This window comes from Lutra lutra, chromosome 5 (assembly GCF_902655055.1).
Source record: "Lutra lutra chromosome 5, mLutLut1.2, whole genome shotgun sequence".
NCBI lineage: Eukaryota > Metazoa > Chordata > Mammalia > Carnivora > Mustelidae > Lutra > Lutra lutra.
Window position 1 is genome coordinate 124,498,147 of NC_062282.1, and position 27,729 is coordinate 124,525,875.

The window sequence follows — 27,729 nt, forward strand, 5'->3', positions numbered from 1 at the left end:
TAATACTCATTAGACATCATGATATCAAAGGAATTTTATAAATGCCTTAAGACTCTTCTAAATATTCTAAACACCAAGAGAATCTTCTAAACCTCCCAGCCAGACGTTTTCTGATTTCTTTCAAGGTATCCCCATAATCTCCAAGGGCCACAGAATCTGAAATGTATGTTCAGAAGCATAGAGCTAAATTTTAATAAGCCTTTTGATGTGTTTACATGCAGTTAGTAACTTAGGTTATTTGAACCAAGCCTCTACTCACTCATAAAAAGTCATACGGACTCAGGAAGAACAATTGTGATATTTCTGTATTAATACTTTGATTAACCAACTTACATGATGACAAAAGGAGATCTCCAAATGGTTTTTAAAGTTACATGGGGAGAAAAAAAAAAAGTTACATGGGCATTTAGATTTTGCATTTTTCTACATTTCCAGAGAGATTCATGTAATGATAAACAGACTTCTAAGACATACATATGGAAAGAAAAACAGCAGAAGGGAAGAATATTTCAAGTATTTTTAGCATAATTCTGGCCACTCTGCTGGGAAATTTTAATTTTTTAAGTATGTAAGAACAATTTTTCTGTCAGCTCTTGAAGATAGTATGGCACATATGGGAACGACACCACACCAAAAAAAATTTTAGATAAACTCATCACAACACATAATTCAAGATGTATTTACTTGCATGCTGTCCCCAAGGAAAAAGGCTCTGTGTGAGTTAAAATAACTTGTTTGTAAGTATATTACTGTTTAATATTTTAAAATTTTAAGGCTATGAAAATTTGTCTTTATGAATGAGAAAGTCGATTAACTCATTTTCTGAAAGAATTAAGCTCCATTAAGAGAGAAGCTATGTAATGTTGATTCTTGATTAGAAATTACTCCTTGATATATTTGACCCTAGGTGATAAACATTGCAGAAAAGATTGAATTTCCATCTGTTTTCCACAACATTGGTAAAAAAATATACTGCAACTAAATGAAATATATTTATCATTTATATGCTTTATTACCCTGGGATATCCTAGCACTTTCTAACTTTCACAAGTACATAAAGATTCTATGTATTTCCTGGCAAACAAAAGCACAGAATAATCAGTAAGATATCTCTTTTGATTAAATAATGTCCTAAAACAGTGTCTTATTTTCCTTGTTTCTCTATTTCTCCTTATTCTGTGAATTATCTCTTTCCAAACTGGAAGATTAAGTTAGTAATTGCTAATATTTAAAATCAATTTCATGGGGCGCCTGGGTGGCTTAGTGGGTTAAGCCTCTGCCTTCAGCTCAGTTCATGATCTCAGGGTCCTAGGATCAAGCCCCACATTCGGCACTCTGCTCAGTGGGGAGCCTGCTGTCTATTTGTGATCTCTGTCTGTCAAATAAATAAATAAAATCTTAAAAAAAAATCAATTTCACAATAAAATATTTTCTCTTAATTCAGTAACATTTGTGATCCTGAGGTTTTATGTGTAAATGAGCAATTTATATTTAAGTTTAGAAAATTACATAAAACCAAATTGCAAATTGCAATTAAAATATGACAGGGTGTATAATAAAATGCTTGCCTGAACTTCTTCGTAGGTTTATAGTAACATGTAAAAGTCACCATTACATCCTTTTAACAGTCTCTCATCAGTATCAAGCACAAAAATTTATTCTTTAAATGGTTTATTTTTAACAGGTTGCCAAGGATTAAGGGGCTCAGGGAAAATTTTATTACAGTAAAGCAAATTTTTTGGAGTTACATGACTATGTTTTTATCTTGATATAGCATTTGTCCAAATTTATAAAACAATACATGAAAAAACTTTATTGTGTGCAAATTTTAAAATAAAATGTTTTCAAAGTAGATGACAACTGTAATATTTCTTTAAAAACCAAGATCTTTGGATAACAATGGGATATTGCAAATGTTGTGTCTGAAGCTATGTTCTCAGAAAAATTATAACCTACAACAGGTTATAAATATGTAGGGGGCATATGTATTAAATATGAATAACAACACATTTTCTCTTAATACCCTATGTACTTCTTAACCTAGAGAAAAATAAAAAAGTTAAGACATTTGTTGATGAATACATTATTATCAGATATTGGAATTGTTGAGGAGATTTATGACATTTAGAAGACTAAACTATGAAAGCAATTATGAATAACTAGATATTTTATATTATTCAGTATCTTTCATACATTTTATATGCCACTTTTTTTCTCCTATCTGTTCTTGTATCAATACATAGATCTTAAAATCTGAAAGGAAAAATTTTTAAAAAGCAGAAAAGATTTTTAGATAAAATTATGCGATATTTAAAAACAATCAACAAAACAAAAACGTAACTTACTGAATGGGAGAAGATATTTGCAAATGACGTATCTGATGAAGGGTTAGTATCAAAATACATAATTTGCACTACTCAATTCCATGAAACAAATAATCCCTTTTAAAAAATGAGAAGATATGAAGAAACACAGAGATGGCCAACAGACATATGTAAAAATGCTCAGTATCACTCATCATCAGTAAATGCAAGGCAAAACCACAGTGAGGTATCACTTCATATCTATCAGAATGGTTAAAATCAAAACCACAAGAAACAGCAGGTGTTGGTGAGGCTATGAAGAAAAAGGAAGGAACACTCATGCTCTTGGTGGGAATGCAAACTGGTGTGGTGTAACCATTCTGGAAAATAGTATGGAGCCTCCTCACAAATGTAGAAATAGAACTACCCTAGGCTCTAGCATTGGCGCAACTGGGTATTTATTCCAAAAATACAAAAACACTAATTCAAAGGGATACATGCAACCCTATGTTTACAGCAGCATTATTTATAATAGCCAAATTGTGGAAGCAGCCCAAGAGTCCACTGATTGATGAATGAATAAAGATGAGTGGGGTGTGTGTGTGTGTGTGTATATGAACATTGCTCAGCTATAAAAATGAAAGAAATCTTGCCATTTGCAATGACATCGATGGAGCTATAAAGCTAGGTAGAGTAAGTCATTTAGAAGATAAATGCCATATGATTTATTCATATGTGGAATTTAAGAAATAAACAAGCAAAGGGAAAAAAGAATGAGACAAATCAAGAAACAGACTCTTAACTATTGAGAGCAAACTGATAGTTACCAGATGGGAGAATGGTGGAGGGATGGGTGAAATAGGGAATGGGGATTAAGGAGTGAACTTTTGGTAATGAGCACTGGGTGATGTATGGAATTGTTGTATCACTATATTGTACACCTAAAACCAATATAATACTGTATGTTAACTATACTGGAATTAAAATTAAATTTAAAAAATTAGATGATATTAACAAGTATAAATTACAAACAAAAATAAAGGAGATGGCCACATTTCTTATATTAACAATGATTATCCTAATAGAAAACTTAGTGAAAGGGATATTGAATTAATCTCTTCTTAAAACTTTGCATTTAGAAGTTCTGAGTTATCTTTTATCTTTTTTTACTTCTCTATTTTTTTCCCCAGAGATAAATTTAATAGACTATTTTTGGTGTCTATCCTAAAATGAAGACTGAGTTAGGTGTGATTTAAGTCACAACTAGCTTGAAAACTCCAAGCAAGAAAAGAGATGGAAACCATTAGAAGGGCTCATTGTTGGGGGATAAAATCCATAGAGAAGTATCTAATAAATTTCTCTATCTCTGGTTAGTTAACTCCTTCTATATAGATACCTCACAATAATAATTTTCCTAAACATAAGTTTATTAAAGCACTAAAATGAGTTCTTTGGAAAGGAGGAAAAAAAAAAGGGAAGGATATGCGATGTTGACTCAGAAGCTGTGACTGTCAATTCTGGATGTGCTATTAATTATCCATCTGATACTGGAAGCAAGTATTGAAAACTTCAGTCTCTTTATTTAAAACAGAAAGAAATTGAAGTGAACCCTCTAAAGAGTTTATTTCACTTTGGAATTTCAAATTAGACTACAATGATTTTTTCTAATTTTGAAATAAGTTAAATATGATTTTTCAAACAGTACAAGATTTTTATTTCATACTTCATTTTCTAGAATTTCCTGTTCTAAATTTTTTAGTCTCATGGACTTAATAGTTTTCTCTAAGTAAAAAAAATGTAGAACTTGATCATTTTTTAGTATTTAAAAAAAAATATATATATAATAGTCTTATATTTCAGCAGAACAAAAGTATTACTCTCCCACACACACTCATAAATATTAACTTTTATCTCTCTTTAATTTTATTTCCCCTTTTTTCTTGAGTGTACTTGGTTTGATAGTTCGTTGCTATATTATGGTAATACCTTTGTTATTTTCAAGCATTTCAAAAACTGTTTAAAGTCACATAAATACAGTTGTTTTTTGTTAGAATAATCTTCAACTTTAAAAGTTTCTTTTCCATGGAGCCCCAAACCTTATCAAAGCAGAAAATCACCCTTCTTATAATAATTTTGGGTTCAACATCTGTGGCAAGTTCCATATAAGCAAACACAAGTGAAATGCTCAAAATGTTATTTTCATTATGATTGTTATTTTAGGAGGTGTTCTTCAATATAAAATATTTTTAGGGGCGCCTGGGTGGCTCAGTGGGTTAAAGCCTCTGTCTTCAGCTCAGGTCATGATCCCAGAGTCCTGGGATCGAGCCCCGCATCGGGCTCTCTGCTCAGCAAGGAGCCTGCTTCCTCCTCTCTCTCTGCCTGCTTCTCTGCCTACTTGTGATCTCTGTCAAAATAAATAAATAAAATCTTAAATATATATATATATATATTTTTTTTTTAAAGGTGACCTAACCTTAGGTTAGCATTAGTCCTTCAACCCACAAACTCCTAAGTACCTAGTGCATCACAGAAGTGATGATGTTATCTTCTGTAATCGTTAATACTATGTGTCAACTTGACAGTGCTAAGAGATGCTCAAACTATACAGAAATCAGTTATCTAGCAAATTCAGTATACATTTATACTGTAAGTCATTCTGAATGAAGATGACCCCATGAACCCATGTTCTTTGTATGTCCAATCAGTTTTTGCCCTGAAGTATTTGAGTTGGCAGTTTTACTTATTTTTGTTAAGCAAACATAAGTTGCCCAAAAATCTCTTTCTTTCCATACTGTTGCTTAATATTTCACATACTCTTGGCTTTGAGAAAAACTCAAGGTGTTTTCTTCAAACTCAGTGTAGGATAAAGAATGGATTATGTTTCAAGTGCTCTTAATTATCTTACTGGCCACTGGATATCTCCCCACTTCAAAAGTTATCCAATCCCAAATGACAATATTGTACAAAGTGAGAAAACTTCACCTACTTAAATGCAACATTTTATTCAGAAGTTATCCTGCATTTTCTTTTTTTTATTATTACTTTTGTTCCCCATCTAGAATTGTTCCATTTTTTAACTTAAATGATTTATATGTACTTTCAATTTTATACTAATTCATGTATTTTTTAAAAATCATTATTTTATTTAATGATAAATGTTAAAATCTAAGCAATTTGAAGATTTTGTATACCCCACATAATCACTAAGTATCAAATCAACATTGTAGCCCATACTGTTGCCCCTGCCCAGATCCCCATCGACACTCACATTTTACAATGAAGAATGCCTCTAAGGAACATACAACTTTCTATCTGAAATTAGATTACCTAATCTTTTGAAATAAATTTCATATTCTGAATTTACATTTTGCTTTTCTTGCTAGAGGAGCAAAGTCATTTTCAGTCAGGACAAGCCAAAAGTGTCAGACTTATTGACTCAAATAAGACCCAACTAATGACTAATGGGAGAGAGTAGATGAACATACTAGTTTCCTATGCTTTAACTGATACCATTCTAAGATGCTTTTACTATATTCCAGAGTTCCCCACCTGGATGAACTTCAATTTCCGCTCAATGTTGGCTTCTTTCTTGCTATTCTTACCCCTTATTGATATTTTCTAGAATCACTTCTCAAAAAAAAAAAAAAAAAAAAGTCTTTACTCAAACTCTACCTCAAGGCTTGCATCTGGGTAGCCTGAACTAAGATATTATTCATTGAAAAAATAAAGAGGAATAAATGAACAACTACTGAAATTGAGCATTGTACTGCAGAGAGATACTGAAAACCTCAAAGTAGGTCTTGGGAGTAGGCTTTGGGAGCCTCAGTGGAATAGGAAATAATTGTCTAAGAGAATGTGGGAAGAGGAACATGAAACAACAGTGAAAACCTTCATGATAGCTATTTCCTCACCATCTCTTTCACAGATCTGAAAAAGATTATTCTGATGCAGTCCTGGGCTGGATTAAAAATAGAGCCTGATTATCTTACTATGATATAGGCATTGCTATAAGATATTCAAAATGTGGTAAATGGATGAATAATCATTGTATGGATCAAAAAGCCCTATGTAATTCTAAACTCAGTATGAAGTGACCTGGACATTCACTTGCACATTAGTGAACACTTGCAGAAAACAAGCTGTGATTGATCCCCAGTAACTACACCATGCCATGTTACACCATACCAAGAACAAGTACTTTGTAGTTTTCTGAGGACAGAGAGTGTAGAAAGCTTATTTTTATTGTCCCACTTTGACTGGAACAGAGGAAGGACTGACTGTGTATCCCCTTAAATCCCTTCTAAGAAATTTATTTTGCATTTGATGACAAACTATGACTATAACTCAAATTATTGCTCTTAAGGTATGAAAGCACCCTATATTGTAGGAGATAAATGGTTTTCTAATAAGTAATAAAAGCATATCTGCTTAGTATCTAATATGGGTATATACTTCTAAGTATTAACATAATGCCATCACTTAACTATACCTTGAACGCATTTTGTTGTTGATACAGTCTTTAATATCAAGATAGAAATATTTTAAAACATAATAACTATATTAAGATACAAAGCAAAATGAATTACATGTTTAAAAGTCCTACTGCAACAAGGTCTGAATTTGCTGATAGGCATTTCAAGGCACTAAAAATGATTCATGGAAGAAACATGAACCTGAAACCGACAGATTTGATTGAAGGGTAAAGACATACTGGGGAAAGTGTGCAAGACAAACAAACGCTTTGTAATGGAAAATCTTGAACAGATTGAATCAGTTGAGACTAAAGAGGAGAAATGAACCTTGCTTCTTCCCTCACTACTGGTAGAATGAGCTGGGATTTTCACAGTATGCACAAACCATTCAGGGAAGTCTGGGAAGAGGGAGAACTTGTCAACTCTAACTGAGAACTATGACATTCTAAGTATCACCTGGGATCCTAAGATACACTAACTCACTTACCTAATCTTTTGAAATAAATTTCATATTCTGAATTTTGAAACTAAGGTAACTAAGGTTCCTATAAGTAAGCCCATTTGTTCTAGGTAACTCTACGAGCCCACATTAGAATTAGGAGTCTAATTTAGAATTATACAATGACACAAGATTTCATGAACTTTCATGGACTGCCCTTTAATAGAAAAGGGTCCGATAGTAAAGACAAAGGAATTAATTCCAGTAACTAGCAAGTGAACATTTCTATGGAGAGGTGCAAGGTAAGAGCAAAGACACTGTCCATGGCAGTCTTATATTTAACAATAATTTGATCCATAATCCAGACTTTCGGAATCTTCAAAACTAGTCCGTTTACTCTTAAGACTTTTCTTTTTTCTTACAGAGTAACTATCAATCCAGAAATGATCCCTCCCTGCCCTAGAGTCTATGTGATTCTTTTGTTTGTTTTTTTTAGATTTTATTTATTTATTTGGGAGAGAGAAAGAGAGAGAGAGAGTGAGTGCACAAGCAGGGAGTCGCGCAGGCAGAGCGAGAAGCAGGCTCCTCACTGAGAGGGGAGCCTGATGTGGACTCAATCCCAGGACCCTGGGATCATAATCTGAGGTGAAAGCAGATACTCAAACGATTGAGCCACCCAGGTGCTGCTATGTGATTTTTTTTTTTAAGATTTTATTTATTTATTTGACAGAGAGCGATCACAAGTAGACGGAGAGGCAGGCAGAGAGAGAGAGAGAGAGAGAGGGAAGCAGGCGCCCTGCTGAGCAGAGAGCCCGATGTGGGACTCGATCCCAGGACCCTGAGATCATGACCTGAGCCGAAGGCAGCGGCTTAATCCACTGAGCCACCCAGGCGCCCCTGCTATGTGATTTTTAAGAATTCTTTTTTTGCACTTTTATTTATTGGATTTTGAATCTGCATGAATTGATTTTAAAAAGTTGGGGGTAAAATCACAAGAAAAGTTATAATAAAGAACACGTGATGAAAGGAAATCCCATCACACATAAAAAATATTAAAATGGAAAGCTGGTGAAAAATGGTATTTGCCATGTAAAGCCTAAACATATTATTCAAGTATTTTAACAGGTGTTGGAAATACCATATGTAAGATCTGGCAGTCTTAGCTGCATCTTACTCTGTTTAATTAGAGTCTACCTCAGTAAAATTGATTCACCATCTTAACTACAGTGCATACAGACTATGCAAATGGTGAAGAAAAAGGAATGGTGGTTATAAATTACCTATGTAAATGTCTTTAAGAAACTAGCACATAGCAACACTTTTTATTTAAAAATTAACAAGATAATTATTGTAAAACAGTTGATAATATTTAAAACCACAAAATACTCTTACAGCCAAAGGGCTAAAGAATCATAAAAAATGAATTAAAGCAAAAAAAAAATTTACTACTACTGAGCCTACAAGAAACATATATTAAAATAAAGCATTTAGACTCCTATAACCCACATAATTATATACTGGATATACTTTCATGATTCACAAATTATATATGATCAAAGCTACTAACTTTTCATTGATTTTGTAAAACTAAGTGTTTTTCACTTTTTATTTCAAATTTGAATGCATAAAAGCAAATTCAAAGGGCCAAATAAAATTTTCACTTGGATGTGGTACAAAATTTTTTCTCAGTTACTATTAAGATAGATCCAAACATACATCTGATATTATTTAGTAACAGCATTGAGAGATTATATATATTAACTCAAGCACATTAGTGGAGATTATATATATTAACTCAAGCACAATAGTGGAGTTACATAAATTTCTTCCCAATATTTTCATGTCATCTTTCATTAAATTTCCAAAGATGCTACAAATCTACTTTTATGTTTTCCTTTATCTTCCTGGAAATTTACTTAGAAGGGGTAGGAGACAAGTATATAACAACTATTGCTGTTTTCCTACTCACAAATGGATTAACCCCATCTTCTTTATTGGGCATAAAGTACTTGTGCTATCATTACATTTTTAAAACAGTACTTAGTGCTTCTATTGTTTTCATTCTTCTGAATAAAACCACATCCTTTAAAGTAATTATTCAATTAAAAAGAAGAAACTGGCATATTGCAAAGGTTAATACACTCCAGCAGCTCATTAAATCAAAGGGTAAATATCTTTATCTTGGGCTAATATGAAAACACTATAGAAAGGGCGTGTCACTCTAAGTTATTTACAGTGGGTACTAATTAAGCACCATGCTTGATTTATTGGTACAAATCACTCTTCTTGAATTTCTACTAGCTCTATAGAAACTTCCTAAGAGAGCAAGAGTATGGATGTTAGATACTCTATTTCATCTCCAAGAAAGTAAGGCTCATTCATCTTAAGTACCCATTATGCTTTCTCTTCCTTGAACAGGATTTTTTTTTTCCTTTACATACATATATTGAAACAATTACTATAGTCTTCTGATTTCAGTCAGGAAATGTGCAAAGATGAAAAGAAGGTTTTTCCCACTGGGAAAGTGTCAAGGTAAGACTTCCCTTTAAAGAAGCAATCTGAGGGGCACCTGGGTGGCTCAGTGGGTTAAAGCCTCTGCCTTTAGCTCGGGTCATGATCCCAGGGTCCTGGGATCGAGCCCCGCGTCGGGCTCTCTGCTCCGCAGGGAGCCTGCTTCCTCCTCTCTCTCTCTCTCTCTCTGCCTACTTGTGATCTCTGTCTGTCAAATAAATAAATAAAATCTTAAAAAAAAAAAAAAAGAAGCAATCTGAGACCACAGGGCAACCAAATAACTTGAAATCTGGAGTGAAACAAGACACTGCACAGAGTGACCAAATCCAAATGCAAAGCATTGGATGTCAGATAGCATGTAAGGTAATGATGTACAGAGACCAGATGTACCCTCCTTCTGGAAATAAACAAAAAGTAGACAGATACATGATACAACATTAAGCAAGATGCTGTACATCAGGCAACAAAAGGGATCCATAAGAGTTGGGAACAGATCCAAGTGAAAGCTACAATCTTGACTGAGTATATGGTGTTTCCAGGTACAGTGCAGAGAGCAGGAGCCCAGCTGGTACCCAGTGGGCTGGAAGGACAGAGCTGTAGATCTAGGGAAACTAAAGAAGCTGGAGCTCTCAGACAGAGTGCTGGAGAAAATGTGCCATGCGGGGAATGAACCACAGGCATGTGTAGAGTCTCATTCGAGAATTTGCAGTGATCGCTGCATTCCTGTGAGGAAACCACTACAAGCCAGGGAAAGAACCATCCAAAAGGACAAGAATAACAGTACCCAATGCTCATGCAGGGCTAGAAAGAGTGCCTGTCCCACCAGACAGACTGAAAAATTCAGAATACACAGGGCACTTGAGTAAAATATTTACATCACACTTCCCTTAGTAATGGGGAATAATTAGTTATAGATGGCTTCCACTTGGCAAATCTCAAAAGCAAGACCTAAAAGATTTAACCATTTTCAAGTAAAAGGCTTCCCAGAACACAGCCTCAATTTATATGTAGGAATATCAACACATTCAGTAGTCAGCAAGATAAAAATCAGGAAGCAGGACAATCTGACCTCTCTGGGAGGAATCCCCCCTCTCTGTTATTTTGTCACATAAAATATAACTCCTTGGATTTCCCAAACCTCAAGTTATTTCCTAATTACATTTGCACTGTATCCTGGAAGCAAGTTGGGGCAATCACAGGAATCAGCTCATTTATCTCTTCTCCCACTTAGATGTGACTGTCCTGGTCTGTTTCCAATGTCTGGAAACTGCTCGCTTATATACGTGTCCAGTTCTCTTTGGTTAGCAAATGAAGATAAATCTGACCCCTGTTCTTTCATTTTCAAAATAATTTTGACTTTTGATTCAAAAGTCAAAAAAGTCTTTTTGACTAGAGAATGCAAAAAAAAATTGTAAATTTGAAAATAATCAGAAAATAATGAAATTTTATTTTAAAAAATTAACATAAGCACATCGAAAGGAATAAAGAAACTGATCCAACTAATGTTTGATGAAAATTGTATATGTAAATCCTTAAAAGAAATCTATAAGCAGATATTGAGCTCTATTTTAAAAGGTTTATTTGCAGTGATTTTTGTTAGTTTTAACATATTCTGGATACAAGGAGTCAGGTTTCTCACAGTCAGAGAAGAAAGATACATATAAGGAAAAGTGGAAAGAAAGAATGAACCTTGTGATGTTGAACTGGTTTTGGAGGTAGCTTTATGAATTCACAATATATTAGATAGGTAGGTAGATGGATATGCACATAAAGATATGCATACATATACAAACATACACATACATTTATATGCATATGTGTCTATGCAGATGCGTATGTTTTCCAGTTAGCTCTGTCAGCTGAGAAGTTTTAGGAGCAATGAAACCTCAGCATCCCTAAATACACCTAAGGCTTTGTTTATACTTTGTTTCTACTCAGTAAACCATGGAAAGGAAACTGGACTCCTTTAGGAAGACATTTGCCAGGAATAGGACAGAGAAAATGAAGAGGAGGCTGCACAAGCTTCTGCTAAGAATAAAGTAAGAGGGCACCTGGGTGGCTCAGTGGGTTAAGCAACTGTCTTTGGCTCAGGTCATGATCCGGGAGTCCCAGGATCGACTCCCACATTAGGCTCCCAGCTCCAAGGGGAGTCTGCTTCTCCCTCTGACTTCCCCTGTCATGCTCTCTGTCTCTCTCTCAAATAAATAAATAAAATCTTTAAAAAAAAAAAAAGAATAAAGTAAGAGTAGTATATTCAACAAAAAAGGAAATGCTCAATGAAGTGGGTATGTCAGAAGGACACACAAGAGGGTTGGAGGAGCTTTCACGCACCAAATCCAATAGGATTTTAGTACTGAAATAAATAACTTACAATCTATCGAATATAACAGGAATCCTTGATTTTATAGTGACATTAATCAATTGAGAGAAAGGAAAAGCTCTTCTTTGCAATAGAATGCTGAGTATAGAAGATAGGACATGTTTTGCAATCACTGAATTGCAAACTTACTAGTAATACTTCGTTTAGGCAGGTATCATCAATAGATACTAAAACAAATGGGTTAAAGATTGACAACAGTTTATCTACGCAGTCTCAAAATACTCCCCTCTAATACAAAGGGGAACAATTGTGAACTACAGTTCAAACGACCTGGCCCTGCAAACTTTAGCAGAATTAACCTCACCATATTGGCAATATTCAGATCTGTGTGTCGCTAGATCTAATTTGCCAAGAGAAACACAGAAATGCTTTTGGGATATCCTTGTGAAAGGATCACAAGAATCAGATAATGAGGAAACATCAGAGAAACCCTAGTTAAGGAACATTCTTCTAAATAACGGCCCTGGTCTCGCGATAACGGATTGTTGTGTACAATTGATCACTGTTGTGTTTATGCATAAAACGTCCTTTTTATAGGAAGCATGCACTATAGCATTTGAGGGTAAAAGGCATTACATTTGCCACTTAATCCCAAATGGGTCATAATGTTATATACACACACATAAACACACATTCTCACACACACACACACACACACACACACACACAATATTCAATAATATGTTAACATGCAAGCAAGCTGGGTAAAGAGTAAACAGATTTTTTTCAGTACTATTCTTGTAACTTGTGTAATTTTGAGATTATTCTTAAAAAAGTAAAGATCCAAGTATATAATATAATTAAAGGTAAAAATAAGAAATAAAGCCTTTATGGAGTTTTCAAATATTTATTACATTTAATAATGTTATCATGGAGTAAATTTTGTCCTTTTTACAAAAAAAACTTACAAATATGTTTGTGATGTACAGAAATTGAAAAACTGCATAATCTGTTCTAAATCACATTGAAGATAGTTTGTCTAAGAATGCCCAAAGTATCTTCATCTAAGTCAGTAATCTTATAAAGGTCACAAGAAGAACAAAAGGATATTGGGTTGTTTTGTTTGTTTGTTTTTTTAATGTGGAAAGAGATGAAAAATCTCATCTAGATTTCTAGATGCTTTTTCAGTGGTATACTTTGAATTCAGGGATTTATGTTTAATTTTTATAATGAAACATAGCCTAACATTCCAAGTTAGATTTTTTCAGAAATTTTCTGCAAATGTTTAGAACTTTACACTTAAATTGAGATAAAGGTACTAGCAAGAACTATTTGTTAGCTTAAGCACATTTGTCACGCCCTAATGGTCTACTTTTAATCAAATCATGCATCATTCTTCTCAAGCCATCTTTAGCATTAACAGCCCACTGAGTGGTTTTGATTTTGCCAAGTTTATTATAGTTCTCCCATCCCTGAATTTGCGCTCACCTTTTCTGGGAATCTTTCCTTCTAAACATTTACAAGCCTTTCTTCTGTCTTCATGTTTCATCAGCTCTCTGCCCAAATGCCATGTTTTTAGTCAAGTAGTCACTGACTACACTCTGTAAATACTGTCCTTTTTGCATCCATCTCCATAAATCAGCCTTATTGCCCTTTGTCTCACATGAAGCTCATTATATATTTACCATTATCCTTTCAAAGACCTATAGTCTGCAGCAGAGTTAGAAACAAATGAACCAAATGTTCAAAATTAACCCCAAATCCAATAGCATTGCTCTGGACTTCACCAAGATACCTTTTAAAAATTGTTCTGCTGAACGTTGTGCCAAATATTATTCAGGCATTGGTTTTATGCTTTATTATTCCCCATGATAACCAATAATGAAATACAACAAACCTAGTAATACTTTCTCTGGATCTATGTCAATGTTTTTGTTTTCTTTTGTTTTTAAGGTTTTATTTATTTACTTGACAGAGAGAGAGAGATCACAAGCAGACAGAGGCAGGCAGAGGGGGAGGGGGAAGAAGGCTCCCCGCTGAGCAGAGAGCCCGATGCGGGGCTGGATCCCAGGACTCTGAGATCATGACCTGAGCCGAAGGCAGAGGCCTAATGCACTGAGTCACCCAAGCACCCCATCATTGTTTGTTTTTTATAAAGATGTTCTTCGGACCATAAGACAATGGCTAATCTTCAAACTTTTGTCAACAAGGCAAGGAAGTGGGTGATAAAGAAATCAATGTATAAGCCAGGCATCCATCTGTCTTTGGCTCAGGTCATGATCCCAGGGTCCTGGAATCTGGTCCCGTGTTGGTCTCCCTGCTCAGCAGGCAGTCAGTGACTTCCTTTGCCCCGCTCCCTCCCCCTGCTCTGCTCTGAAATGAAATCTTAAAAAAAAAAAAAAAAAAAAAAGACCTCCAGGTAGCCAACAGATACACATAAAGATGCTCAGTGTCCTTCATCATCAGGAAAGTGCAAATCAAAACTACAACAAGGTATCATCTCATACTTGACACATGCCTAAAATCAAAAATGCAAGAAAAAAGTATTGCCAAGTTTGTGGAGAAAAAGCACCCTCTTGCACTGGTGGTGGGAATGCAAACTCGTGCAACCACTCTAGAAAATAGTATGGAGTTTCTTCAAAAAGTTAAAAATGGAACTATGCTATGATCCACTAATGGAGCTACTGGGCATTTGCCCCAAAATACAAAAACACTTATTCAAAAGGTACATGCACCCTTATGTTTATAGCAGCATTATTTATGAATTATGGAAATAGCTTGTGTCTATCGATAGATGAATGGCTCAAGATGGGTGGTGTATTTACACGATGGAGTATTATTCAGCCATAAACAAGAATGGAATCTTGCCATATGCAATGATATGGAGTTGGAAAGTATAATGAGTTGAAAAAAAATTTTTTTAATTAAAAATATATCTAACTTTTTTTAAATATTAAAAATATATCTAACTTTTTTTTTTAAGGATTCTATTTCTTTATTAGGGAGAGAGAGAGAGAGAGAACACAAATGTTCATGAGTTGAGGGAAGGGGCAAAGGGAGAGGGAGAAGCACACTCCTCACTGAGCAGGAAGAGCAGCACAGGGCTTAATCCTAGGACCCCAAGATCATGACCTGAGCCAAAAAGCAGACACTTAACCCACTGAGCCACCCAGGCACCCCTATCTAACCTTTCTTTTATTTAAATGGTAGAAAAAATTAGGACTGTAATTGTGTTAAAATGCCAACTTTTAAAGATGTATATACATGTATCTATATATAGATAGATACACATGCTAAGGTTAACTTTGGTGGGGGGGGAGACAATCTTAACATTTATTATGTCCACAGAGAGAAACCCTGATAAAATCATAAAAACTACAAACACATACACACAAACACACACTGATTTTCAAAGGAACTTAGTCTTTTAATGAAAATATTCTATAATTATTTGTGAGGTAAAATCAAATTTGGAAAATGAAGTATTTGTGACACATTGTTATACAGAACTGTTATACAATAGATGAGGAGTTAGAATTTTAACACTCTAAATGGTTTTATCAAATTAAGTTGTTCCTGGCTGGCTTTAATTTGAACTTCTGCCTTGCATGCTTTTGCCGAATTTCAAATTGATCTTAGAACGTCTAATTTATTTGTCTTGGATACTTTGAAATTTATTTTAACCAAATAGGAAATTAAAATAAAATTCAAATTGATTTGGCCCTCTTGCTTTTCTATCACCCTCTCTCAAAGATTCCATTTGCCTGTGTAAAATCCACCCAGCCCAGCTTTACCTAATTTGCTGATGGAATTGGAATCTGTTTTGTTCTGTGTTTATTGAATTAAAATAGGAAGAAATAATGGACTCTATTCACCAGCTCTGGGCTTTGCCTAAAATAGGACCACCTCGTTGGGAGCTCTGCCATCCCTGGCTTCTTTGTCTCACTTCTGCGTGACTACGATTTGGCTCTGCACCGTATTTCTGCTTATCCAGCTTGTTTTGCTTGGTTGTTCAATGAATAAGCATCTGACTCTGTCTTTATTTTATTGAAAAATCCTGCACCACTTTTGGTTTTGCCAGCCAGAGGAGTAAAAGGACATATTCTAAGCAAAATCTGGGGGAGCATTTGATAGCTTTAGTGAATAACTAGTGAGGTTTTATTTTAAATGATGCATGCAAGCTTTGAAAAAACATTCATAAGTATCTGACTGGGAAAAGTAAATGTATATTTTGTCAGACCATATGGTTATGAGCTGTCCTACATTTAAATGTGTGAGAAATGGACATACTGGTCTAATCAAAATCATTACTTTCAAGATAAGAATCTGAGTTACAGTAGTATAAACCTATTACCAAATGTCTTGAATATTTTGCCAATTTTAAGGGTGGTCTACTGTAACTTCTTAAAGTTTTTGAAGGACATGATGGCCACTGATCACAGGACCATGGTGGGAAGAGAGTTCTTTTTTTTTTTTTTTAATAAGTAGACTTTTTTTTTTTTTAATTTGACAGACGGAGATCACAAGTAGGCAGAGAGGCAGGCAGAGAGAGGAGGAAGCAGGCTCCCCGCTGAGCAGAGAGTCCGATGCGGGGCTCGATCCCAAGACCCTGAGATCATGACCTGAGCCGAAGGCAGAGGATTTAACCCACTGAGCCACCCAGGCGCCCGGGGAAGAGAGTTTTTTTAAAACCTCCAGTAGGGGGCGCCTGGGTGGCTCAGTGCGTTAGGCCTCTGCCTTCGGCTCAGGTCATGATCTCAGGGTCCTGGGATGGAGCCCCCAAATCGGGCTCTCTGCTCAGCAGGGAGCCTGCTTCCTTCTCTCTCTCTGCCTGCCTCTCTGCCTACTTGTGATCTGTCAAACAAATAAATAAAAATCTTAAAAAAAATAAAATGAAACCTCCAATAGTAGTGGCACATCTTCCTTTTATGACAACTGAGGCTAGAACATGGAGCTGTCTTGTTTTTAACTTTTTCATGTGTGAGATATTCAACCAATAATTGAGGACCTACATAAGACAAACAGAAATTTTTCTCAAGTTTTGGTTTTTTTTGTTCCTTTCAGCTATACTCTTCGAGGTCCTTTTATGTATTTTCTAAGTACCTCTAGGCCCTTCTCTTTTCTAATTCTGTACTCAATACATGAAGGCACTGGGTCCCCTTTTAAGTCTTTTCCAAGGCCCTTATGTCTCCAGGGTAAGAAAAGGATATTCTCAGCTTAAAGGCACAGAAGTTATTTTAGTATAAGGAAACTATTAACCGAAAGTTTATGAAAATATTTTGGTATCAGTGCCAGGATCCCCCTTTTTACAGTAAGTGGATTTCTGACAAGCTAAGGAATCTTAAAGAAAAGCAACTATCAGCTGTGTGTGTACCAACTTAGGACGTTTTGACCATGTATGGCCACCAAGTGGTCACATATAGGAGATGGAAAAATGTTCCACCACAAGCTACATCCAAAAGTAGATACTGCTGTCCCTGGTTTGTATCTCTTTCAAGGAAAACCTTACTTCTATGCAACTATTAAAAATCTCATTTCATTTCTGGCTTCTTCCTCAACAATAATGGAAGTAGCCAGTCAGGAGAGACTGGATAAATCAATTTTAAAATAAACCAATCTTATTTTGGGAAATCCCTTCCTAATCTTCCTGTGGATGGACATTTGACACTTGAAGATGTGTCATCCCTCATCCCGGGCAGAATCAACCTTCTCGAAATGTCATGGAACTTTGTCACGCTGACATCCAGAGGCATGTAGTCTCTGTGCACCAAGTGAAAATGGTGAAAAGCCCATGATAATAGGAGAATACAAATTCTTATGCAGTATGACTTTTCAAAGACATATAAAAGGGAAGTAATGGTCATTCCCTTTTGCCATTTTAAGGCAATATTAAACTATGATAGCTACAGTAGTTAAATGACCCTACCGACCCTTGTCCTTCTATAATCTCCTCCCCTTAGCATGGGTGAAATCTGTAACCACAATAAGTTATTATACATTATATTGTAAAAGATTTTATAGAAGCAATTATGGGTACTAATTGGTTGACTTTAGGTTAATCAAAAGAGATTATCTATGTAGGCTGACCTAATCACATGAGCCCTTTAAATCTAGGACTAGCGGTAAGAGACCAAGAAAGTCTCAACTCTACAACAATCTGAAACCCTACAAAATCTGTGCTAGGAAAGGCATCCTCATGTGCACAGTCTTTCAACCTCCCCATCACAGCCTAACAGATCTCTCATCACAAGCCAATCCTTTCTCCTGTTTGGTATAGGCACACTTTCTTCCCTAAGACCAAGTATCTTCTAGTCTAGTGTTTTAAAAAACTAGCTTCATAACTATTGCTATAGTGTTAGAGTATTTTTTTGACTTCTTTGTCCTCCTTCAGGACTTATTACAACTTGCTCCTCACTAGACAAAAGAAAGTTGATATGATCCAAGTACACAGTAAGGAATTTTACTAAAGAACTGGTAAGTAACCAGATTGTTCTTTGATCTTCACCCTTAAGTTGAATCCCAATAGTACAAATGACACAGAAAGTGGTTAGACTTGGTGAATAAGTAGTATCAGATAAATCCTGTGAAATTTCAAGTGCCTATCCCATCAGTGAACCCTTTCTTTAAAATGAAGTTTAGATTTTTGCATTGATTGCTGGATCTCTGGGGATTTATACATTTGGCTCCAGTCCATATCAAGGAACCCATAATGTTTTTACTTATGAAAGGGACCCAGAAAAAGGGGAGGCTCTTACTTCAAAGTAATTCTAAGCTATTATATAAAATTTAAAGACACTCAGTTTTTAGGAATCCCATGGTTCTAATGATGCTTACAATGGCTGTGGTAAATGTATGTACTTGCAAATTCCAAAAGAGAATTATTTCAAACATCCCTAGGGTTTCAAGGAAAAGCAGGTCTTCAGCTGTTAAGCAGCACTTTACAGTCCTGGTAGAAAATTAATTCTTGACCGAGATATACCCAAACAATGTGAACTGAACCATTCAGGAGAATTATTTGATGCTATTTGACATACCAAGACATAATATTGTGTTTATAAAAAAATCCAGAATATAATGGAAGGATTTCATAAAATATCAAACTCAAGCCAGTTTAGAAGGTATAAGGAAGGTGCAGATGCCTGAGACCCAGCACACGGCTAAGCCATTCAGTTTCCTAGGCTCCCAGGTCAGCTGGCTTCAAGCTTTCCCAGCAATTGGAAACACTGGCAAGATCCTGGAGGATATAATGAAGGAGAAAATACACAGTGTTGGACCCCTCTCTGCTTCCAAGGACATCTCGATTATGGCTTTTTCTCTAGCCAGACAGGGTGTTGCATTGTCAGCTTCCACGGATTCCAGACCGGAGCTTCGGGAAATGCTGCCTCCCTTTGTTCCTGCAGCAGCTTACTACCTCCTGGGGTGGTGCACCATCCACTGTTTGGCTTCTCAACAATCTTATTATCTGTGCAGCCAGTGCTCCTATCTCCACTACCTATACTATATTCCTATACTACATTCCTTCTCTTTAAATCCTTACAGCCACTTCCATTTTCTTGGCTAGATTCTGAATAATATGTAGATAAAATCTGCTTACAAATTGTAGGAGATTCTAATCAACTAAGTTATATAAATATTCACAATGAGATAACAAGGATATTGCCAATAAAACGGGTGATAAAAGTATCAGACAGCTGAGTGGATCAAAGATTCCATCTGTGTGAAAGAATCCAATATAGATCAGAAGGACACTTGGGAAGCCAAAAGTGATCATCAATATACACACTTTGAGTATAATATCTATGAATAATATCTGAATAATATCTATGCAGCTCTATTTTCTTCTGTCATTCCACAGGTCTTTCTCTTTATCTATGAATTATTATGACTTATCATCCCTAGAACAGTATTCTATTTCAGTTACTTTGGATTGAGACATCAATAACTAGGTTTTGATGCATATATTTTTTTTACTATTTTTTTTAATTTTTATTAATTTTATTTTTTATAAACATATAATATATTTTTATCCCCAGGGGTACAGGTCTGTGAATCACCAGGTTTACACACTTCACAGCACTCACCATAGCACATACCCTCCCCAGTGTCCATAATCCCACCCCCCTCCCAACCCCCCCTCCCCCCATCAACCCTCAGTTTGTTTTGTGAGATTAAGAGTCACTTATGGTTTGTCTCCCTCCCAATTCCATCTTGTTTCATTTACTCTTCTCCTACCCCCTTAACCCCCCATGTTGCATCTCCTCTCCCTCATATCAGGGAGATCATATGATAGTTGTCTTTCTCCGATTGACTTATTTCACTAAGCATGATACCCTCTAGTTCCATCCACGTCGTCGCAAATGGCAAGTTGAAATCGAAAGATCATCGATGCATATATTTTAAGAGAATGGATACATCTTTAATATTGATTAAAAAATAAGTTATAATAAATGGCTCCAGGCAAAATTTATTTATTTTTATTTTTTTTTAAAGATTTTATTTATTTATTTGACAGAGAGAAATCACAAGTAAGCAGAGAGGCAGGCAGAGAGAGAGGAGGAAGCAGGCTCCCTGCTGAGCAGAAAGCCCGATGTGGGGCTTAAACCCAGGACCTGGGATCATGACCTGAACCGAAGGCAGCGGCTTAACCCACTGAGCCACCCAGGCGCCCCCCAAAATTTATTTTAATTGTAATAAAAGCAATAGGCTTTCTATCTGGCAATGAATGAAATTGGTATGTATCCCAGGAGTTACACAAGGAATAAAGTACACTTTCTGCTTGAAGAATTATCTATTTTCATGTACACCATTTCTTTGATGAATTAAATGTTAGTCCATTTCCTTTATCTTCGTTTATGTGAATTAAAAAAATAAAGAGCATATTGCAAAATATCCACATGTAAAAATATCCAGTATCACTGTATGAACTTTTCTTGCTCTCAGGGAAACAAATTCATCTAGACCAGAATTTGCCGTTACTACGGTCAGAAATTTGCAAAGTGGTTTTTGCACCAGAACAGATGGTGGCTGGTGGTAGAAGTTTCCATGCTTCCATTTTACCAAGGCTTTTATAACGAGAATGCTTATGTGATAAAGTATAATTCTATTAAAGAATGTTTAGATATTTTGAATAAAACTAAACTGGAACATTTGAAAATATAATAAATCAGGATTCTAAGAGCCTGGTCTAAGCAATCACAGGGTGCTATTTGATAAGCATTTTGTAAACATTTTTATCCTTACTTTCCTTTATTCAAAATGTCACCCTTTACAGTTCAGTTGACATTTGGGATGAAAAGAAATCACTTCCCCCCGCCAAGAGTGCACAAGTTTGATTATTTCTTTGAATGAACTATCACTTTATCCAAGCAACAGTAACATCTTAAAATACCCTTTTTTCCCCATTGACCTACATCTCTGTTCCAGATTATTAAGTGTAAAACCAGCAATTCAATCATTTTTTAATCCTTGATAACATGGTCTTATCTAACATTCGCCTTATGGATATAATTTGAAAGAGAATTTCATTAACATTTAAGCTCAGTGAATACATAAGAAAATGCAATTTGTTTTTGATAAATATTCTAATTTCAGTAAATGCCCTATCTTATTTTCTCTATAGATTTCTATCTATGGAAACATATATGACTGCTTGTGTTACAAATTAAAACCACTGTGATACAAATAGTTTTAGGTAGTCCAAATGCAACATTCCTTTTTAGTATTTATTAACGCAGTTAATCGAGTTTAAATTCCACTGATATCTTATGGCTAGACAGAGATATAAAATATTCTAGCATTTTCCAAAACTTTTGAGATGCCTGGATAGATTTTTTTTTTTTTAAATGAGGCAAAATGTCTAACCTATATCCAAAAGTCAGAGTCAGAGATGGATTGAAGCAAGTATCTAACTACTTTTTAATTTAACAAGAATATTTAACTTGAAGTACCTTTAAAACTGTTCCATGTCTGGGGCACCTGGGTGGCTCAGTGGGTTAAGCGTCTGCCTTCAGCTCCGGTCATGGTCCCAGGATCCTGGGATCCAGCCCCGCATCAGGCTTCCTGCTCAGCAGGGAGTCTGCTTCTCCCTCTCCCTCTGCCTGTCTTCCCTGCTTGTGCTCTGTCTCTCTCTCAAATGAATAAATAAATCTTAAAAAAAAAAAAAAAGCTGTTTCATGTCTAGTGGGCGCCTGGGTGGCTCAGTGGGTTAAGCCGCTGCCTTCGGCTCAGGTCATGATCTCGGGGTCCTGGGATCGAGTCCCGCATCGGGCTCTCTGCTCAGCAGGGAGCCTGCTTCCCTCTCTCTCTCTCTCTCTGCCTGCCTCTCCGTCTACTTGTGATCTCTCTCTGTCAAATAAATAAATAAAATCTTAAAAAAAAAAAAGATATAGCATAGTTATGTGTTCTTAGTAGAGAAGCAACCATATCCATGCCAATGATTTTCACATCACAATGCAGAGTCCATCTCACTTATTTCGCCAAAAGGAGCAAAAAAAAATTTTTTTAAGCGTGTACTTGAGGGGCGCCTGGGTGGCTCAGTGGGTTAAAGCCTCTGCCTTCGGCTCAGGTCGTGATCTCAGGGTCCTGGGATCGAGCCCCACATCGGGCTCTCTGCTCCACGGGGAGCCTGCTTCCTCCTCTCTCTCTCTGCCTGCCTCTCTGCCTCCTTGTGATTTCTGTCAAATAAATAAATAAATCTTAAAAAAAAAAAAAGAGTGTACTTGAATAACATTAGGAAATGACCCTCCATTTAAAAAGCTGAATTATTAAAACCAAAAAAGAATAGACACTCATAAAGAACAATAAAGAAGCAAAAGACAAAAGAAAATGAAAGCAGGTCACATAATATTTGGAAAGATGTGAAACTCAATAATAATCATTGAAACACAAATTAAAATCATAAAACATGATTATTCTCTTTCGGATCTCCTATTTTCTCACAATCCTAGGTTCTTGTCACGTATTTATAACTTGTCCTTTAATGGCACACTCTTAGTTATTTAATAAATTTGACAAAGAAAATTCATAGTACAAAATCACAGCTACATCTGAAAATATCTCGTATCTACCATCTGACCATTGGGTACCCTGTGCCACCATCCCATCACACACCCTGGCCTTGTCTCTACGAAAAGACAGCCGTTCAGAAATCCCGTACTCAGCTAGCTCATACTTATGTTAAAAAGCATTCCATTAGTATGCATGTGTTACTGCTTTTAACATTATAAAAATTGCAGGATGTTTCACGTAATAGTGTTTCCGTGTGCTTCATACTGCCATGATTCACCTATATGGTCACATTTGTGTAAGTCTACCTTGCACATTTGAGACAGAATACTTGTACACTATGCCAACTATCATAGTTTGTTCTTTTACCCCAGTGCTATATTTGGGCTATTTTGAGGGGAAAAATAAAAACTTCATTTCACAAAATTGCAGAGTTTAAGTGGGCTAGTAACACCCAAGTATGAGAAATTTACTCATACCATTTAAGCACAAATGTAAATGAATAAAGGAGAAAAAGGCTGGTGATAAGTATTTTAAAATAAATCCATATTAAACTATTGAAGATATACAAAACTATTGTATTGAAAATCTTGGGCATCTTTTAGTGTATAATTTTTAAGAATGAAGCTAGGTTTGTTTTTTTTTTTTTCATTTCCCATACATTTATTTCACTGATTTATGTTTCTGTTTTCCTTTAATTGTTTCTCTAATTCTGCAAATTATAAGTGCTTTTGTGTGTGATTTTATACATACAAATATTTAATTTAATTTGAATTAAATAAATAAATAAATAAATAAGTTTAAGAAACGCATTCTGCAAGAAAGAAACCCTGTCACGCAGAGGAGATAATGCACATTTGGGTCATCATCTTTCCCACATTTTTCTTTAAAATACAATTGCACCCTCAAATACAAATAATTCCATATATACTTCATCATATATAATATTCTGAATTGTGTCTACCCTCTGTTACCCAATTTATCAAAATTATCTGCAATGCCTATTTAAACAAATGCAAGTAACTAATTTCCTGACCATTGGGAACGTCTTTATTTTAATGAAAGGAGAAGATGGGTGCAAGATAATGAAACATCATCATCACTTCTCTGTTCCTAACGTAGAAAGCCTGAGATCAACCTCAATACACAAAAATAGGCATGTGGTTAAGAAAATTAAAGCATTATACACCTAATAAATGAAATGATATGTGGCTATTAGAGAGGACTTTGTTATTCTATACATTTTAAGAGTTTTGGCTATGATACATGATGAGCGGGTTAAAGCAGTATAATCACACACCAATTTGGATTTTTATCCTAATATTGCATTTTATATCATATCATGCTTAAGAAAAAGGTCTGGAAATATATACACACATACAGAGAGATATACACATGTGTATATAGATATGGATATCCACACACATATCATGCATATATAATAAAATTAAATTTATATTTAGCTCTTCATGGTCTTTAAGAATTATTAGGAATTGGATGTACATAGATTTTATGTGTTTTCTATATTCTTTATATTAACAGCCTTCCCATTTATGTATTATCTAGACTTCTACAAGTATTTATAAGTTTATAATAAGAATACTGGTTCAATTTTCCTTTTTGCAAATACATAAAATAGTCTCTACTATTTCAAAGCTTAGGACATTTCTTCCTGCCTTTGAATGTGCTTACCACCTTTAAATTAACTAACTTTCAATGAACTAAGTATATAGTGCTATTTTTCTTTTCAAAAACAGTAGAATTTTCAGATTTGCCCATTTTACCTTTTTACTTTTATATGTTTAGTTTTGAATTCTATTTTGTTATTTGTAACTCCTGTTCTGAGTTATCTTGCAAATACAAAATGAACAAATTTGTGGAGAGAGCTGTTCAAAGACTTGTATGTAAATATAACAGAAATCAAAATGTCTTTCAACTCTGATTAGAAGAAGTTCTTAAACATTCTGAAAAAGATATCCCCTATGTTTAACAGAACGGTTCAAAAAATTTAAAGCTGTGAATTTAAAGTTACCTTTCACTGAACAACAGATTTCTAGGCAAAATCTATTCTCAAGCATTTGGGCTAGTTTAAAATCTAGGACCAGAAATTTCATCTATAATATTCCAGGTACAGAAGAACATAAGTTGATCTAGTGCTCAAATACTTATATTTTTATTTTTTACGTATTATTATTATTTTAGAGAGAGAGCATAGGCTGTAGGGGAAGAGGGAGAAGGAGACAGATTTGGGCTCAATCTCACAACCCTGAGATCATGACCTGAGCAGAAATCAAGAGTCTGAAGCTTAACCTACTGAGCAACCCAGGCACACCTCTAAATAATTTTTTAATATAATTATTATGATCTCCATATCTGAAATATTAAATTTTATACAAGAGGTTAAATAATTGTTCTGTAGTCATATACTTTGCAAGCATTAGAGCTGGAGTTTTAGAAAGTACTAGTGTGTTTGTGTCTATGTGTGAGATACAAATTCCTTCAGGTAAAGTATCAGAATAGGGCCGGGTGAACACTTTAAAACAAACCATTTTCTATGTTTCAAAATATATGATCTAGTACTTATGTAACTATCAATCATTGATTCATATGGAATAAGAAAGATGTAGATAAGCAATGTTTATATATACTACACAGTAGACATTCCAGTGTAATCATTTCCCATGTTATTCCAGAAAATAATCAGATGGCCTAAACTTTCATGTGAGTCTGTTGTAAACAAAACCCCATCAAAGAAACTTAAACTGCAGAAACACTCTTATATAACCAATATATAGAAAAACCAACTGAATCCCGTATCTTTCACTATATCCAACTTTGGAGGAGTTTCCCCATTGCTAACACATTCTACATCTTTGTATGGAAGAGGCCAGATTGTCCTCACCTGAAAGGAGTGCATTTCGTCAATGACCTTTGTAAAGAACACCTGTGTGCTGGATCCCAGCACAGATTTACTGACGACTGGGATTTAGTAACTCTTAGGTAGAGCCCAGATATTTCAATTTTAAGAAGCAAACCAGTATCTTTGATCATTAGGAAATTTGGGGAAACTCTATATTAATGTAAGACAGAAAGGGAACTAAAATATGCATTAAGTACTAGGCACCTTTTAAATTATTAATATTTTAACCTTCAAAAAATACTGTAATTTAGGTCACTCCATTTTGAAAGCAGAGAAACCAAATTTTAGAATAATTGAATACCTTGCTCATGTTTACATATAAAATAAACAGGGGCTCATTTTGCCTAAAGAACACACTTTTTTTTTTTTTTTTTTTACTTTATTACTGTTAGTATCTTACAAGTTTTGGGAACTAACTTAGGCATCTATTAATCATTATATAATTTTAGTACCAAAAAAATGATAATTCACCAACATTTCAACCTTAAGTCAAAGGGATCCAGGGAAAATGTTTCACTGTAAAAGATTTCTTCTGGGATCCTAGTTTGGATTAAACTTGAATATACCTTTCAAATTCAGAACCAGTTAACTCAGTTTTACACGGTACAATAAATCCACGGGAAATTCCACTCACTTGTACATTTGAGGTTCTAGTACCGTTACATATTATCAGGTAACAACAATGTGTTTCAACTACTGAAAAAGAAAAAGGGTTTCTGGTCCAGCACTTAAGAAACTTGGAAGTGGCCACTCTGTCCTAGCAACAAATAAAAGGTAAACAAACTATAAGATCAACAACTCTTAAATCAGCAAGAGAAATGAAGTCACAAGGCAAATTTTACAAATTTTATCACAACTTACCACAGGAGAAACCTTCACAGGAGCCAGTGCCCGGGGAGGAAACCGAAACTGCAACCGGTGAGTTGCTGAAAGCTCACCATGGACGAGAATGTGAGGTAAAAACTGCAAGGCCACAGATCGCCAGCCCCCACACTTTTTTTGTCTTACGTGCAGAGTTCTACGGGATGCTCACAGTAATTACGGAATAAAAATTCCCTTGTGATTCAGACCCGGCAGGGAGAGAGAACCATTTTGATACATTCCAGAACATTCTGTTCTAAATGAGGCCTGCCCTCAGGAGAAACTATTTAACCAAAGCCTAACCTCTGGGGATTTGTCAGAGTCTAATTGGCACAGGGGAGGAGAAATATCCAACCAGCTGGTTCTAGCCTTGCCTGTGGAGGAAGAGACTGCCCAGCCCAGTTCCTCCTAGCTTTCCAGGGGAGAAGAGGGATCACCCAACCCAGCTGGTTCTAGCCTTTCACAGGGAAAAGAGTAGATAGATACTCAACTGGTCATAGCCTTCCACAGGGAGGAAGGGAAATCCCACTGTTATGTTGCAAATTGGCCAATTAAGAACCATCCAGCAAAACTTCAGATAATCCACCCTGAGACCCTTTTAAAGGCAAAGTCTAGGGTCCTCCTCACCCGCTTTCTTCTTACCCTCTTCCCACAGCCTCACTGTGTGCCTTCTCATGCCCTCACTTCAGCATGCCACGCACCCGGCACGACCTCTGAATAATAATTCTTGTTCCTCGGAGTTCCCTGATGTTTTTGCTGAAGTGCATTCTCTGATTTTAATAGGAGCCAAAAGAGAAGATTCATCCACAATATCGGCTCCAGAGGGCAAGGGGTCTATGCAGTTCCCTACAAACAATTGGGGTGCAGGCAAGTGTGTCAAGCATTCCTCGCTGAGAACA

General features: G+C 35.5%; 1 long non-coding RNA gene across 1 annotated transcript in view; it reads right to left on the reverse strand.

Moving 5' to 3' along the window:
• Positions 1 to 27,066, reverse strand: part of LOC125100287 (uncharacterized) — a 244,801-nt gene extending 217,735 nt beyond the window's left edge. The window contains exon 1 of the long non-coding RNA XR_007127491.1: positions 26,831 to 27,066. This is a non-coding gene — a long non-coding RNA (uncharacterized LOC125100287). The remainder of the gene's footprint in view (positions 1 to 26,830) is intronic.
• Positions 27,067 to 27,729: the final 663 nt, after the last annotated feature.